The sequence below is a fragment of the Felis catus genome, chromosome B3 (assembly GCF_018350175.1).
Source record: "Felis catus isolate Fca126 chromosome B3, F.catus_Fca126_mat1.0, whole genome shotgun sequence".
Taxonomy (NCBI): domain Eukaryota; kingdom Metazoa; phylum Chordata; class Mammalia; order Carnivora; family Felidae; genus Felis; species Felis catus.
Genome location: NC_058373.1, coordinates 72,201,516 through 72,208,218, shown reverse-complemented (window position 1 = coordinate 72,208,218; position 6,703 = coordinate 72,201,516).

The following is a 6,703-nucleotide window of genomic DNA, read 5'->3' as shown; positions in this document are numbered from 1 at the left end:
TGTGTGCAGTCATTGTCTAGATTCTTTTCTTTGCCTAGAACTTTCCACCATCAGGCTTTGTGGGGGTTTTGTTTTGTTTTGTTTTGTTTTGTTTTGTTTTGTTTGGAGGTTGGAAGCTGTTTCTTTATTGGTCCTTCCTGAGCCCCAGGGTAGCCTAGCTGACATCATTTAATCTGCGGGACCAAGATGAATTAATCTTTATGATCCTTGAGATCTGATGTTATAAATAGAAATAAAAAATGATTCAACACTAATAATTTTTACCGACGGGATAATTTAAAGCAGGATTCTCAGCAGAGGAAGTACATGGCGGGTGGGAGTGTGAAATGAAACATATATACATTCTTTACCTTATCTCTCCACAACGTGGTAGGGTTTAGATTTGACCCTAAGACCTTGGGTTTTGAAAGAGAACAGTCTCCAGACTTTTTTTGCGTTTGTAAGATTATAACATCACTGTATCTTAGTGCTAAGGGGATGGGGCTGGTAAAATGATTTGTCCAAAGTCACTCAGCCAATTAATGGCAGTGTTAGTGCTACCACCAGTGATCAGGGATGGTGCTTGTTTCTTGCTACATCATTTTAGACTCCCGATGTGAGGCTGGCTAGAAGACAGAAAGGAGGAGGTGAGTAAACCTTTTCTTGGCTCGATTCAAGGTAAAGAACCAACATTTGATTCCTCTTGCCCCCACCAGGGCAGTAATGGTCCTCTTTAAAAGGTCCTGGAATCTTGTGAAGTCAACTGGGGAAGAAACAGCTTCTGCCTCTTTAATTCCTAGCAAAGCTTTGTTAAGTCTTTTTCTCCTTTCAGCCTGTGGAAGGAGGTAGGTCACCAATCGTATTCTATGTACCTCCCCTACCCCCATCAGACATAGATAATGCCATTTAACTAATTAAACCAGACTTGCCCTCTCTTCACATGCCAGTTCCCATTATGGTAGCACCTGTCAGTAAGGCTTCTACTCATGGATACTTCCTCAGGCAGGTCAGCCCTGCACCTGACTGCCCACACCCCTCCTTCATCGCTCTCCTTTATTTTCCCTTCTGTCTCCTTTTTATTCTTCTTTTTACTCTCGTCTCCTACTTTTTCTTCATTGACCTCTCTTACCTGCCAGCTTTTCTTTTTCCTTTTCTTTTTTCACCTTTAATTTATTCTGTCTCTTCTTAGAGCCTTTAGTTTCTTCATTCTTGTAGCCGCCTCCAACCCCCACCCTCAGAGGCCTCACCATTTCTCACTCTCAATTGCTTTTCATTTGATCATCTTCTTGGAAGGTGAATTAACTCTAACCTGCTGGATTGAGAATGTAAATAAATGCAGCTTGAGAAAACACTTTATATGAAATAAACAACAGTAAGTCCAGTTCCAACTGGATGGATGAAAAGCATTGCTATGAGAAGACTTAAGAGGCAGCTTTGCTCTTCCATTCAATTTCTGAGGATTTATTTTGTTTCAGAGATCAAGTGTCCAAAAGTAAATAAGACACTTCTGCCCCTGTGGGAGCTCAGTCTAGGATAAAGAAAAATATGATCATATTTTTATGTGGTGGTGGTAAATAGATGCAAACAATGGCCTACAGGTTCCCAGACAGGGAAATAACTCATGATGCAAAGATGGAGAAGGGGGAGGGGGTGTATAATTCTTTTGAATTCAGCTTTCATAATAGCCACTCTCAAATATATAAACAACCCGTACAACAACCTAAGGACAAATGCAGTTACGTTTAAGAACTGGGGCGCCTGGGTGGCTCAGTCGGTTAAGTGGCCGACTTCGGCTCAGGTCATGATCTCGCGGTCCGTGAGTTCGAGCCCCGCGTCGGGCTCTGTGCTGACAGCTCAGAGCCTGGAGCCTGTTTCAGATTCTGTGTCTCCCTCTCTCTGACCCTTCCTCATTCATGCTCTGTCTCTCTCTGTCTCAAAAATAAATAAACGTTAAAAAAAATAAAAAATAAATGTTTAAGAACCTATATAAAATACCCCAAGTCCCCTTTGGCTGATCCAGAGATGTGCTGCTTCAGAGGGTCCCCTCCAGGAAAGAACTGGCTAGCTACCTAGCTGCAGGAAGCCTGACTCATTGACACTCTTCAACCTCCCGCCAAAGACTGAGCAAGATGGTGAATGATACAGGAGCTTAGCCATTTCCATGGAACATGGGACTCCAATGAACATTTTCAGTCTGATATTCCCCATTGGGCTGGCAGAGACTGTCAGGTCTGCCCCATAGTCTGACAGTTCTTCCTCCCCAATCCTGCTCTCCTCCCAACCCTCCCCGGCTTTTCCTTTTACAGGTATTACTCATTAAAGCTTTTGGAATCCTAATTCTGCCTCCGCATCTGCTTCTCAGAGATTCAACCTGTATTATCCATGAAAAAGGCCTAGATGCTATTGGCACATTTTCATCTTCCACAAACTGCTACTCCTGAGACTCTGGTTACCATCCCTGGAACTTAGTAAACCATGGAACATCTGTCTCCTGACCCTCAAGACAGACTTCACTAATATTACTCTCAAGTTGGCCCAACTCTGACTTTCCTTTTCCTTGTTTTTTTATAACTGTTTAATTATTTTTTAATATCTTATTTTTAAAAAAATTTTAATGCTTATTTTTTAGAGAGAGAGAGAGAGCAGGGGAGGGGCAGAGAGAGAGGGAGACACAGAATACTAAGTGGGCTCCAGGCTCTGAGGTGTCAGCACAGAGCCTGATGCAGGGCTCAAACCTACCAACCATGAGATCATGACCTGAGCCGAAGTCGGATGCTCAACCAACTGAGCCACCCAAGAGCCCCTCAAAACTTAGTGTCTTAAACAATAATTATATATTTGCCTGTAATTCCATGGATTGTCTGGGAAGACCTCAGATAGGTTGACTTGTCTATGTTCCATGTAGTGAGCACTGAGCTCACTCAGGCAGCTTTGATTTGGGCTGGAGGGTCCAAGATGGCTTTATTCACTTCTGGCCCTTCAGCTGAGTGGCATGAGTGTTGGAACCTCTTTCCTTATTGTATTTTCATCCTCCAGGGTCCCTTTCCCTTTAGTCTTCTGATCTCTAGGATCTCTCTCTCTCTCTCTCTCTCTCTCTCAATAAATGGACTTTCATGATATGCCCAGGTCTCCAAGAGGGTAAAAGCAGAAACTGTGAGCTTCAAGGCCTTTTTAGGCTTAGACTCCTAAACTCAAAGCATATCACTCCTGCCACATTCTGTGGCCAAAACTAGTCAGAAGTCTTTCTCGGATTCAAGAGGAGGGGCAATAGGCTTTACCTCTTAAAAGGAAAAGTGGCCAACTCACTCTGCATAAGGGCAAGGGATGCGAGGCATTATGACTACCTCTGGAAGCAGGCTACCACAGTGGATATGAAGAAAAGTTAAGAAAGGTAGTGCATGCGGCACTCACCTGCTCACAACGAGGCTTACACTCTGTCTTGACAAGAAGAGTTCTGGGTGAGGTTCCCTCCACTGTGCACTGCTCAGGATGGTAGGCAGACTGGCTACGAGTGGGCAGAAAATTGGTCATGAGGACTCTAGAAAGAATCCCTCTATAAGCACATCATGCTGAGAGGCCTTCATATGTTCCTAAAATTTGCCTGATTTACTACTGTAATAATTTATCCAAAATGAATGTGAAAGCAAAGACTTCTGGAAGCTTCCCCTGATTTGGTTGACTTTCAGGAATACCTGTGCTACTTCTTTGGCTTCCTCTGTAAGAAGAGACAATCCAGGCCTTAGATATTGCAAATTCTACCATGGATGGAATCTCTTCCACTAGAAAATCCTCCCTTTCTTAGATAAAAATGCTCATACTGTTTAGGGGTGAACCTGTGGAATCCCATCTTTGAGATGAATCAACTCCTTTTATCTTCTACAAGGCCATGTCCAGTACTCTCCCCCCACCAAGACTATTTAACTTCACAGCTATATAATTTCTGTATATTTTATTTCTGTGTGGTAAGGACCTTGAAAGAAAGTGATCTCATACCAAGTGAGGAATTCAGATTTGTGAACATGAACTTTTTTTTTTTAGTTTAATTTTTTTAATTTACATCCAAATTAGTTAGCATATTGCAACAATGATTTCAGGAGTAGATTCCTTAATACCCCTTGCCCATTTAGCCCATCCCCCCTCCCACTCCCCCTCCAGTAACCCTCTGTTTGTTCTCAATATTCATGAGTCTCTTATGTTTTGTCCCCCTCCCTGTTTTTTTATTATTTTTTTTATGTTTATTTATTTTTGAGATAGAGAGAGACAGCGCATGAATGGGGGAGGGTCAGAGAGAGGGGGAGACACAAAATCCAAAGCAGTCTCCAGGCTCTGAGCTGTCAGCACAGAGCCTCCCTGTTTTTACATTATTATTGCTTCCCTTCCCTTATGTTCATCCGTTTTGTCTCTTAAAGTCCTCATATGAGTGAAGTCATATGATATTTGTCTTTCTCTTACTGACAAATTTCACTTAGCATAATACCCTCCAGTTCCATTCACGTAGTTGCAAATGGCAAGATTTCATTCTTTTTGATTGCCTAGTAATACTTCATTACGTATGTATACCACATCTTTATCCATTCATCCATCAATGGACATTTGGGCTCTTTCCATACTTTGGCTATTATCGATAGTGCTGCTATAAACATTGGGGTGCACGTGTCCCTTTGAAACAGCACACCTGTATCCCATGGATAAATGCCTAGTAGTGCAATTGCGCTGGGTCGTAGGGTAGTTCTATTTTTAGCTTTTTGAGGAATCTCCATACTGTTTTCCAGAGTGGCTGCACCAGCTTGCAATCCCAGTGAGCAATGAACTCTTAACCAATTCTGTAATGTAGCAATAATGGTATTATCTTACTTTAGTAATGATACATGCGTCTAAACATAGGGCCACACAGGATACATCCCAAATGAAAGTACAGAAGCATCCCTTGTCAAATTTTAAAAAATATTTTTAATGTTTATTTATTTATTATTATTTTAAAAAATATTTATTTAATTTTGAGAGAGAGACAGATCATGAATGAGGGAGGAGCAGACAGAGAGAGAGGGAGACACAGAATCTGAAGCAGGCTCCAGGCTCTGAGCTGTCAGCACAGAGCCAGACGTGAGACTCGAATCCACCAGCCATGAGATCATGACCTGAGCTGAAAGTCGGACGCTTAACCCACTAAGCCACCCAGGCACCCCTAATGTTTATTTATTTATTTATTTATTTATGAGAGAGAGAGATCATGGGGAGGGGCAGAGAGAGAGGGTCACAAAGGATCCAAAGTGGGCTCTGTGCTGACAGCAGACAGCCTGATGTGGGGCTGGAACTCATGAACTGTGAGATCATGACCTGAACCAACGTCAGACACTCAACCCTCTGAGCTACTTAGGCGTCCCCCCCCCCCCCCCCCACTCCTCTCAACATTCTGGAGGGCAGTTGCTAGACCCAGGTTACTAAAGGAAGCAAAAACCCTTAAGTAGAGCATTCAGTCCCCTTGAATAGTCTTTCGTGATCTCACATTAGACAACTTTCTAAAGAGTATTTCACCTAAGGAAGATTGCATTTTTGCTTTTAATTAACTGTAATCATGTGAATTAAATGTCCAGGCATGCTCATGTGAGCCCATATTCATTTCTGTGTCCTCTACTTCAAGGTTCACATACAAAGTTACTCGGCTCAAAAGATGGTGTACATTGCCTACCAAGTAAGTTAAATTGAGAAAATGAGATGGAAATGAATATTTTGATCACTACTAAATCACCACAGTACCTAGCACATAGTACTCAGTCAATAAATGTTTGTTGAGTAAATGGATGAAAATGCCACATACCAATACACATACATCTTTCTTCTCAATAGCCCCCCTTCATATCCACCCCTTCCTTTCCATTACTATCCATAACCACCTTCTGAGTTAATTAAAGTCCCTACCATCAAACACTAGTTAAAACAGGCTACTAACTGCGGTGCCTGGCTGGCTCCATTGATTGAGCATGTGACTTTTTATCTAGGGTTTGTGAGTTCAAGCCCCATGTTGGGCATAGAGCCTACTTTAAAAAAAAAAAAAAAAGACTACTATTTTCCCTGTCTCTAAACTTTTCCTCCTTCCCATCTCAATCCAACTAGAACACTAGATGAATCTTTAAAGAGCTGCCTATTCACAAACCGTAAAATGTTCCCTGCTGTATTCTGAATAAATTGCATCTTCTTTACTAAGGTAACGTGTACATTTAACCATCTGGCCTCAAATTTGGAAACATAAATATCCTCCCAAGTTCTCTAACGTAATTATGTTCTAACAAATTAATCTGGAATATCAAGACATACATCATGCTTTCCTAACTCTAGATCTTTGCTTTTTATCATGCTCTCAGGCTGGAATTCTCTCCTATAACTTCACCTGTTGAAGCACTAGCTAGCAGTTATTCAAGCCTGAGACTTTTTTATTTTTAAAATTTTTTTTAATTTTAAGTTGGCTCCACACCCAACATGGGACTTCAACTCATGACTCCAAGATCAAGAGTCACATGCTTTACTGACTGAGCCAGCCAGGTGCCCCTCAAGCCTAAGCCCTGACACCACCTTCTTTCCAATGCCTCTCCCGGGTCTCCTGGGCTTGGTGTCCTCCTCTTCTCTGCAATCACATTTATTTTCAGAGTTTATGCTCATACTGCCTTATGCTGTAAAGATGATTCAATATTAATAAGCTGGATCTTAGCTCCTTCACCAGACTAGG